General features: G+C 42.5%; 1 long non-coding RNA gene across 1 annotated transcript in view; it reads left to right on the top strand.

Moving 5' to 3' along the window:
- The window catches only part of LOC126991999 (uncharacterized), a 6,449-nt gene extending 1,633 nt beyond the window's left edge, over positions 1 to 4,816 (top strand). Inside the window, exons 2-3 of the long non-coding RNA XR_007746027.1 lie at positions 3,908 to 4,093; positions 4,339 to 4,816. This is a non-coding gene — a long non-coding RNA (uncharacterized LOC126991999). The remainder of the gene's footprint in view (positions 1 to 3,907; positions 4,094 to 4,338) is intronic.
- The last annotated feature ends 6,370 nt before the right edge of the window (positions 4,817 to 11,186 follow it).

The following is an 11,186-nucleotide window of genomic DNA, read 5'->3' as shown; positions in this document are numbered from 1 at the left end:
TGATGGTCTCTCTCTCTCTCTCTCTTGAGAGAGAGAGAGAGTACTCTCTCTCTCTCTCTTGGTTTATGAAAACCACCATCACCAGGACAACCACCACCACCACCAGCACCACCACCACCACTATCACGTACCACCAACACCACCGCCACCACTACCACGTACCACCGTCACCACCACCACCACTATCACGTACCATCATCACCACCACCACTATCACGTACCACCAACACCACCGCCACCACTACCACGTACCACCATCACCACCACCACCACCACTATCACGTACCATCATCACCACCACCACTATCACGTACCACCAACACCACCGCCACCACTACCACGTACCACCATCACCACCACCACCACTATCACGTACCATCATCACCACCACCACTATCACGTACCACCAACACCACCGCCACCACTACCACGTACCACCGTCACCACCACCACCACTATCACGTACCACCAACACCACCACCGCCACCACCACCATCACCATCACCGCCACCATCACCACCACCACCACCACTACTACCACCACCACCACCACCACCACCATCATCATCATCATCACCACCACCACCACCACCACCACCATCACCACCACCACCACCATCACCATCACCACCACCATCACCACCACCACTATCACCACCACTATCATTATCACCACCACCACCACCACCATCACCACCACTATCATCACGACCACCACCACCACCATCACCATCACCACCACCATCACCACCACCACCACCACCACTATCACCACCACCACCATCACCACCAGCACCACCATCATCACCACCACCATCATCACTACCACCACCATCATCACTACCACCACCATCACCACCACCATCACCACCACCACCACCATCACCACCACCATCATCATCATTACCACCACCACCATCACCACTACCATCACCACCACACCACCACCACCACCACCACCACGTACCACCACCACCACTCCCACCATCACCACCACCACCATCACCACCAGCATCACCACCACCACCACCAATACCACCACCATCATCACCACCACCGCCACCATCATCACTACCACCACCACCACCACCATCACCACCACCACCATCACCACCTTCATCACCACCACCGCCACCACCACCATCACCACTACCACCACCACCACCATCAAAACCACAACAACAGAGTGAGAGAAAGTGGGCTCCCCAAGATGGCTGCCGCGCCAGGGTAGCTTGCCTCACCCGCCGCCAACCCCACAACACGGGAGCGCGCGCTCGAGATATATAAGTCTGTGGTTAGGACACCAATTGACGGTAGAAGCAAACTAGCAACAGAAACAAAACGTTTCACGCAGAAGCGCAAATATATACAACTAATAACCAGGTAAGAGATAAACTCGGCAGAACTGACGATGAACATTAGAACATGGGATTTGTGGTGATATCCGTAATTTTATCAAGGACAAGATCGAAGAAACTTGAAATAATGGGAAAGCAATGAAAATATCCACGAGATTACATGCCATTGACGGCTATCAGCTGCGTGGTCTAAAAAGTGTAAATGCCAACGTCACGAATTGTAGGGAAGGTAGTTATGGTTGTAGACAAATTCTACGGACAATCGTATATTAATCGATATTGACTGATGATTGATGGTGAGAAGAATAGTTCATTAAAAGTGTATGTTCCCATTGCAGTCATGGAGGATGTAAAAATAACTATGGAAGGAATGAGTAGTCTCAGTGAGCTGTTAGTAACAGGATCAGGCGATTTCCATAGCTGGGAGTTATCGCGATAAGTTATCGCGATACTTTATATATATATATATATATATATATATATATATATATATATATATATATATATATATATATATATATATATATATATATATATATATATATATATATATATATATATATATATATATATATATATATATATATATATATATATATATCTTCCTTACTTTTGTAACCAAACAAGCGATAATCGCTACCTTCTCCGCCTCTCAGAAAAAAACAACAACGTTGTCTCCTCCCTACTGCGCATGCGTGGCCCGAGCGCCCAGTGTTGTATGAAAAAACTTCGGGGTATGAAATATCTTCCGTGAAGATATTTCATACCTAGATCATCAACATTAAAAAACTAGGCTATTTTTTTTTATGTTAAACTCAAAAATCAATATATCAAATAGAAGAATCATTTAACTTTGCCCCCAAAAGGATTGTTTACTGCCTGAAATTTGTGATCCAGTTGTAAAGAGCGCAAACAGAGACGAGCGGCTTGTGTTACGACGTGGCGGCGTGGCGCGTGGCCTCTCAGCTGCGTCTGAGTGACTGAGTGAGTGCCAGTGTTCCGGTTCCCAGTGCTTCAGTGCTTCTTTACAGAAGTGACTGTTAAAGTGTTAATGGTGATAAGTAAGAATAACTGAATAAGTAGTGATGGGCCAGTTCACGAGAGACCAGTGTTTGTAAACAAGAGCGACGGTGGGGACGCCAAATAACACAACACCGGTTCAGGCGTTTCTAGTATTACCGTCCATATGTACGTGTCAACGTGTGGTTTTCAGGTTTTGTAAGTTTTCTAAAATACAGATAATGAAAATTTGAATTCATCTATGTTTTTTTATTAGAAATATCAATATAGTATCGTTTTTGCCTTTCGGCCTTATCGCTAGCTACTATCGGAATTGTTGATTTCAATCGGGTATCGGTTATCGCCTATATTTGTGTCTCCAGTTAACGAATATCGGTTATCACCGATAAGGTTTCCATTATCAGTTATCTGGTATCGGGAATAAGGTTTTCTGTTATCGTCCCCAGCTATGGCGATTTCACACTTACAAATCTCCCCCAAATATTTACACAGTTCCTACAGAGGCACAGAGTCCCTAAAGCCTGGAAATACGCCACCATCTTAGAGTTCTTTTTGGAGTCATGCAGCTACACACCACTGTTTCTTCTCCCTGTAAACAGCGAACGTTTCAATAAGATCATTGTAAGCTTAACTTGTGCAACACAAAGCCAAGAGTACAAGCTGGACTTTCCAGTAGATATGCAACAAACTACTCTATCCGTGTCGAAAAATCGACAATTCACACACACACACACACACACACACACACACACACACACACACACACACACACACACACACACATTACTTAACTGAGTGGACTAGGCTCGAGTCCCACCAAAACACGCTCACTTTTCAAACCATCGCCGAGTTGCGGAAGATTACCCACATGCTGCCCAAATCTTCAATCAACCCTAACTTCAGCGACTTCGGTCAAGGGGAGCACCGGGGGTCAACATGGGCCAATCAAAAGTCATATATCACGGCAGCCACGATAAATAAATAAAATTAACCTGCGCCACTGGCCGTCCAAGAAATCTCTCAAGACCGGTTTTACAGACAACACCTAAAAAAAGGAAAAAAAAGAAAAGAAAGAAAAGGGGAACGCACAATGGAAAATGAAGAGAATATTGATAAAAAAAAAGTAAACATGCGAGCATCATGAATTTGAAAAAGGTTAAAGGTTTAAGATATTTTAATGACTATTTAGATTTAAAAATGAGCTTGAGGAAGTCACATCATGCGTAGAAATGATAATTGGACAAATACTTTAATACAGTGGCAACTTAGACAATGTAAAAGGAGTCCGGGAAGGCAGAGGACTAAGTAATGAGATAGAATTCTGCATTTTTCGGAGGAGGAGTGGGTCACAGGAAGGTCAAACGAAGACAGGTTAATATGTTGGGACAGGTTTTTATACTACAATGAACTAGTATAGGCTATACATGATGACGATGACTCCATGGCCAATACAACAACGCTGCCCCTTCTCTGAAGAACACTGGCCAAAGGTGTTAATTTATTCATAGATATTTTTTTTCTCTCGGCAGAAGCACACTGATCGCCCTCGTCCTCCTGGGTCTGGTGGGGACTATTCTTGCCGAAAAGGTGGTGCCCCTCCATAACCCTGCTCGTGATAATAAGTTGGACCCTGCCACTGATAACAACTTGGACCTTGCGAATGAAAACTTGGACCTTGGAACGGATGACGCTGCCCAGGATGACGAAATGGAGAGGTAAGTTGTCATCTGCACCACACACCCGTAAAAAAAAATAAAAAATAAACACTATATCAAATATTAAAAAAATAGCCTGAGAGGTTCCATTGGTTATTTCCGCATAGTTAACATCAGCTACTTGATTATATGTTATCAAATATTCATCATAGAAAAGAAAATGTTGAAAGAAAATATTTCGGTTATGTAATGTAAAGCCGATACTTGGAAGCGAGGTCTTAATGAGCATACTATTTTTTTCACAGGGAAGATTTCCTGAGACAATTCACAAACTTTTCACGGATTGGTGGCCTTCCTACCAACTGATTCAACTGAAAATGTTGCCGTTCACATCGGGCGCGACGAAAAACCTGCATCGACTGACCTCCATTAATGGATTATGGAAAGAGGAACATTGAAAGAGGACATGGCAAAACTAACCTGATGCAAATGAAAATAATATATCGCTAACCGAAAATTATCGTGCATTTGAAAAATTCAGAATTAACAAACAAAGGTATTAATAGATACAGCTAAGAACATTGAGTATGTTATGTGATATTTATAGTACCCATTTTTCACATCTGCTCACATCCACAATTGTTTCCTAACTTAGTGGTCATCTACCAAACATATTATTGTTTGGTAGTAAACTAATTGATTGGAAAGGTCAGATGTTTGTTGTTTATATCAGCAGTGGTTCCACATATTACACATGTTTATTATAATAAAATTGCGCATCCTCTTTGCTTTTCAAAAATCCAATACCACTATAGTCAAGCCATTTCAAATAGTCATATATCCTCTCTTGCTAAATCAGCTTCCTCGAGGTTGGGCGTTCTGTATCGTCTCCGCCAGTTCTTCTTCCCCGCGCAGTTGCTATCCATATACAGGGGCCTTGTCCGCCCTCAGATGGAGTATGCATCTCACGTGTGGGGGTGCTCCACTCACACAGCTCTTCTGGACAGAGTGGAGTCTAAGGCTCTTCGTCTCATCAGCTCTCCTCCTCCTACTGATAGTCTTCTACCTCTTAAATTCCGCCGCGAAGTTGCCTCTCTTGCTCTCTTCTATCGATATTTCCACGCTGACTGCTCTTTTGAACTTGCTAACTGCATGCCTCCCACCCTCCCACGGCCCCGCTGCACACGACTTTCTAGTCATGCTCATCCCTACACTGTCCAAACCCCTTATCCAAGAGTTAACCAGCATATTCACTCTTTCATCCCTCACGCTGGTAAACTCTGGAACAATCTTCCTTCATCTGTATTTCCTTCTGCCTACGACTTGAACTCTTTCAAGAGGAGGGTATCAGGACACCTCTTCTTCCGAAATTGATCTCTCTTTCGGCCACCTCTTTTAATTCATTTTTGGAAGCAGCGAGTAGCGGGCTTTTTTTATTATTGTTTTTTTTTGTGTGCCCTTGAGCTGCCTCCTTTGTAAAAAAAAAAAAAAAAAAAAAGTCCGTTTGGACATGCGATTCCACGGGTCTTCTGCTCTGTCACACAGTCCCAACACCTATCCCTTCCTCTGATATGCTGCCTATAGATAAAACATGAGAGGGAAAAATAGGTGTGTTCATATACTCCTTATTTGAAAAAGCAAATACCGGCGAAAGATTATATATATATATATATATATATATATATATATATATATATATATATATATATATATATATATATATATATATATATATATATATATATACCCACACAAATTGTAATTTGTAGTCATGAGAGCCCCGCCGCTCTGCGCCTCAGAGTGCCTGGACATTAGTCTCGCAACGGAACACCAAACCATCAAACTAGTGTAGAAATAACGGCTATATCCAAGCTCTCTCAGGGAAAAAGGCACCCGGGTATACCACTTCTATGGCCTCTTAGTCTCTCGTTAAATGAAGCAGCAGCAGAAAACAAGATACCTGCCTTACTGCTTTGAGAGGAAGAATTATCTCTATAATCTCTCTCATTTAGAAATCTACTAACGTTCTGGCTTTCAACGAGAACCAGACGGGTCACCCAGTGAGCCAAGGGAGCACCCTCATCAGGGTGATTGGGAACCTGCCTTTGCTAGATATCGTAGACATACCAACAACGTCCCAAATAGCCCCGCAGTTGCAGGAGACAGATACCTGAAAAGCAAACAAATTTAGCTCTGGCTCAACTTAACAGTATAAAAGTCAGTCATGCGTGTGTATATGCCTGCATTGTATAAAAAGATGAATATATGCTCCACTTCCAAGGCCGAAGTACATTCAACACTTACACTACGCCCGACACCTCCTCTCGTCTGTGTTCTGTGGTAAGCTACACCCTGCCCGAACGCCAGCTAAACCTCCAGAATTAGTAATTATATTAACTAATAAGGATACAAGGTTGGCAGCCTTACATGGCTAACTTTTAACAATAAAAATAATTACGGTAATTGGAAACATCACGAAGGCTGAAACAAAAGGAGTTAGGGCGAGCACGTGCTCTGAAATGCAACCGCTTCGTAACTGGCCGGAGGGCCACGGATCCTTGACTTCCTGCCGCCTGCCACACCTGGCCACCCCGACACTCACAACAAAACTCACTCACTCGCCCACACTATCTAACAAAAAGTTCTAAGCTGCATCCAGCTGAACAGAATAGAACAACTATAATGAACTGAAACTAATGATGAACTGCGATTCAGTTATTACCGTAAGAGATCGCCCCCACTCTATGGTAACTTTTAAAGCTAACTCTCGTCCCCTCACTGACCGACTTTCGATCACCCGAGGCCAGCCAAACGTAGGAGATTGCTTCCCATCCCCCGGTTTCCAAGAGGCCTCTTCAAGGGAAGGGGATTGACATTACGTCACACATCAATCAATCAATCAATCAATCAATCAATCAATATATATATATATATATATATATATATATATATATATATATATATATATATATATATATATATATATATATATATATATATATATATATGTATATATATATATATATATATATATATATATATATATATATATATATATATATATATATATATATATATATATATATATATATATATATATATATATATATATATATATATTTATTTATTTATTTATTTTTTTTTTTTTACGTTGTTGCCTATTGCGCCGGTAGGCATCTTCCCGGTGGGGCCTGATGGTCGGCCCAAGGCTTCTTCCAGGTGGGGCCTGATGGTCGGCCCAAGGCTTCTTCCAGGTGGGGCCTGATGGTCGGCCCAAGGCATCTTCCAGGTGGGGCCTGATGGTCGGCCCAAGGCTTCTTCCAGGTGGGGCCTGATGGTCGGCCCAGCCCGTTCTGGCGCAGGCGAGTGTTTATAGTGGCGTCATCTTGCATTGGCTCATGCTGCCCCCCGGAACTCGTTTTTGATTCGCTTGGACGGCTTCCTCTAGAGTCCGGGTTGATGGGTGGTCTTCAGGACAGCATGTGGGTAGTTTTAAGCCACTCGGCGGTGACTGAAAAATCCGAGTGGTAGCGCTATCACTTCGGCCACCGCCTATATATATATATATATATATATATATATATATATATATATATATATATATATATATATATATATATATATATATATATATATATATATATATATATACACACACACACACACACACACACACACACACACACACACACATCAATGAAATCACCTAAAAGGCTTTCCATTCTCATTCTTGCACACTGTCTGCTGTGAGCCCGCGACTCAAAACAAAGACTGACTTGGGAAACGACGCCCTCAATCTTCCACGGGCGAGGTGCGAGATAGTATTTCCGGAGCTGGTGTCAACAGAGAAGAGTCGTCGCACGCCTGCACTAGTGAAATGCCCTTTTGTGTACTCACTAGACCACATAAGGCCAGGCTGTCTCCCGTGTCATCCTCAAAACTCCTCTCGCTCACCTAATTGGACACAGCAATCAGTGAAACTGGTTTGGCATCTTGGGTCGCATTCCATTTAGCACAGTTCATTTTTAGATTACCTGCCTGTTCGCAAAAAAACGGTTGGCCTGAAACAGTGATTTTTAACGTTTTCCAGGCTGGCGCCACATTGGCTCCTTGGGGAGTTGTATCGTCCACCACCCACCCGCACTCTGACTCTGGACTATGTTACAAAATGGAGCCATGCACTCGTTAATATTTCTTATTTCAATTTTATTATCTATAAGGCAATTGTGCTCCTTTATCTTAGCCTTAGTGTTTGTGACAAATTTTATCATGCAGATTTTGTAAAGCGCAAAAAAAGTTATTAATTACCCTTAATGCCACCATGCCGCCACACTATCGCCCCCTCTTTCCTCACCGCCCACCCAGATCTTTCCATCGCCCCCAGGTGGGCGGTGCCGCCCACATTGGGAACCACTAGCCTATACCTACAATTGGGGCTCTTAGGCCAAGTGGACTTCTCTACCTCCCGACTTGGTTTGGGCTAGCAGAGTGTCTTATTACCAGAGGCTGCTCCCCCAGAAGCTCTCTCACGAGTGAGTGTATGGGGTCTCGCTTCCCTCGAAGTGCCAACACCCGGTCATGGGCCCGAGTAGCCTCCTTCTTCAATAATGTAAATCTATTCTTCTAATCTTTGAATATTTGTCTGTCAGCAATGTTGGTAGAACGTTCCATGAAGATTAATTCCCTGAAATCTTTAAAGGAGACAGCACCTTCCCTCCGCAACCACGGGCACAAAGGAGTGGAATGAACAGCCTTATGGCTCCCTCCTTATGGCTACATCAGGGTAGCCATAAGAAGTGACTGAGGTTCGGGCAGCTTTCAGGTAACAGAGAGAACTGAACTTCTGGAGTGCCTTAGGAAGATACTTACTTGAGGTAGTGTGTCTGGCAGACCCCATGGCTGAATATATACTGACAAATGACTTACAACATGAAAAAAAACCGTTACTATGCTATAATAAAGCAGAACAACTTAAGTAACCTGGCCGGAGGTCATCGCTGTTACAATTGCATGTCTGAGGGACACGACACTGTGCCACAGACCGTTTCCACACCAAATTGGTGGAGAAATAACGCCTATATCCATGCTCTTAGGAGCCAAGGGCACCCGAGTACACTATTTCTATGGCCTTAGTCTCTCGTTCATTGAACCACCAGTTAAGGACATGATACATGAATTCTGCCCTAAGGTGATAACACTGTCATCCCTCTCATTTAAACAAATGATATTTTAAAAAGCTCTATTTACGATCTGTGGGGTAGAATAATAATGTGGAATGTGTGCCTCCATTTCAGAGACAATAACCTCAAAGGGGTTTCTGTCCTGGAAGAAGTAATCATTCCATGGGGTAATCACTCCACAGGAATAATTATATACTGGGTATGTTATCCACTCTGTTTACATATCTTGGCTATGTGTAGTAACGTGGTTACTTGTGCTTGTGTGTGGCAGTGGTATTGTGATATTTATATTTGTGCTTCTTTGTCAAGAGTTATATCAGATAGGACGGTTTACATACTTATTATGGTTGGCTGGTCAAAGGCGTGGATGTGAAGGCGACGAAGACACGGCGCGCATTCACTCGCCTGCAGGCAACCACGTGGTCCTCCTCCAAGTGTGGGAAACGCTACGTGAAACATGCAAGAAAAAACACACAACCGACCTCTGACTTTAAGGGTTCTTTTGTGTGACCTCTCGTGAGGATGGCAGAGACATGGCGGGACCTTAGGACCCAGGAAAAGTAGACACATGTACAACATTTTGCACACTTTTTACAGAACAACAATACAGCCTACGCACTCACATCACATGGCTATATCCATCCATCTCCCACACCATCACACACGCAAGATTATAAGTATCTAACCTAAAAAAAAAAAAAGCTACGGCTTACTTAGGCGGCGCTGTGAGTAAAGAAATGAGAGTACTTAACGTGTACGTGGTGAAGCGACTAAGGCAGGGACACTCTCCTCTTGGTGCAACTCAGACCTGCTGGCAGCCCTCGCTCTTAACCTCTAAAGAGCTTCACGTGCCCTCCTGGTGCACGTGGTCCGGCGATTAACGCAGCCTTCCTTCTCGAGGAATCTGGCTGCCGCGGTAACCAGACGGGATAGAATACATAAGAAGAACAGACACCAGAAGACATGGCGGTCTATGGCGAGGGTGTCTGTTTACTACCGCTACTACTAGTAATCTACGTGTGGTAGGACAGGATAGAATAGATGAAGGCTCCTCCCCACCCACCTCTCCCTCCGGCAACGTGCCGGCAGGAAATAGCTAGAAGAGAACACCATGTATCTTTAAGAAAGAAAGGGACATGGAAATTTTACAGAAAAGAGAGAAATAAGAGGAAATTACTACCCTTAACTAACGCTACTGGTGCCCTAAGCTGTGGGGGAAATTATTAAGTCGTCAGGTTGGCGCCATGCTGCAGTGTGCCTGAAACATACGAAAAGGGTCAGTAAAATCTAATATCCATGAAGTACTTATCCAATGAAGACTTGAAGCTATTGATACTCTGTGCGCTAACTATTGACGGTGGGAGTCTATTCCGGTGATCGACGACTATTATTGAAATAACTTCTGCGCGCCAATGTGTTACATCTAGTTCCCTTGAACTTCATACCGTTGCTGCGTGTTATTGTTTTGGGGTCCCTTTCACTTCATACCGTTGCTGCGTGTTTTTGTGTTGGGGTCTCTCTGAAATAGACTTTCTGGGTTAATGTTTGGAATCTATTTAGGATTTTGAACACTTCGATTAAGTCCCCTCTTACCCTTCTTTTTTTTTAAGTGTTATGAATACATTTAACTGACGTCTAGGGGTTGATTTGTGTTGAAAAGATAGCAAACTGACATAACATAATTGTAAGGTTAAATGAAAGTAAATGGTAATTTTACTTATTATAAATTACCTAGTAAGACAAATAATTATTTTACATCAGAAGAGAACATATGACAAAATAGGCAATGCTATAATGACAGGAGAAATATATATATATATATATATATATATATATATATATATATATATATATATATATATATATATATATATATATATATATATATATATATATATATATATATATATATATATATATATATATATATATATATATATATATATATATAGATATATATATATATATATGTG

This window comes from Eriocheir sinensis, unplaced genomic scaffold (genome assembly GCF_024679095.1).
Source record: "Eriocheir sinensis breed Jianghai 21 unplaced genomic scaffold, ASM2467909v1 Scaffold380, whole genome shotgun sequence".
Taxonomy (NCBI): Eukaryota; Metazoa; Arthropoda; class Malacostraca; order Decapoda; family Varunidae; genus Eriocheir; species Eriocheir sinensis.
Note: the sequence above shows the minus strand (reverse complement) of the source record. Positions and strands in the feature narration are given on the sequence as shown.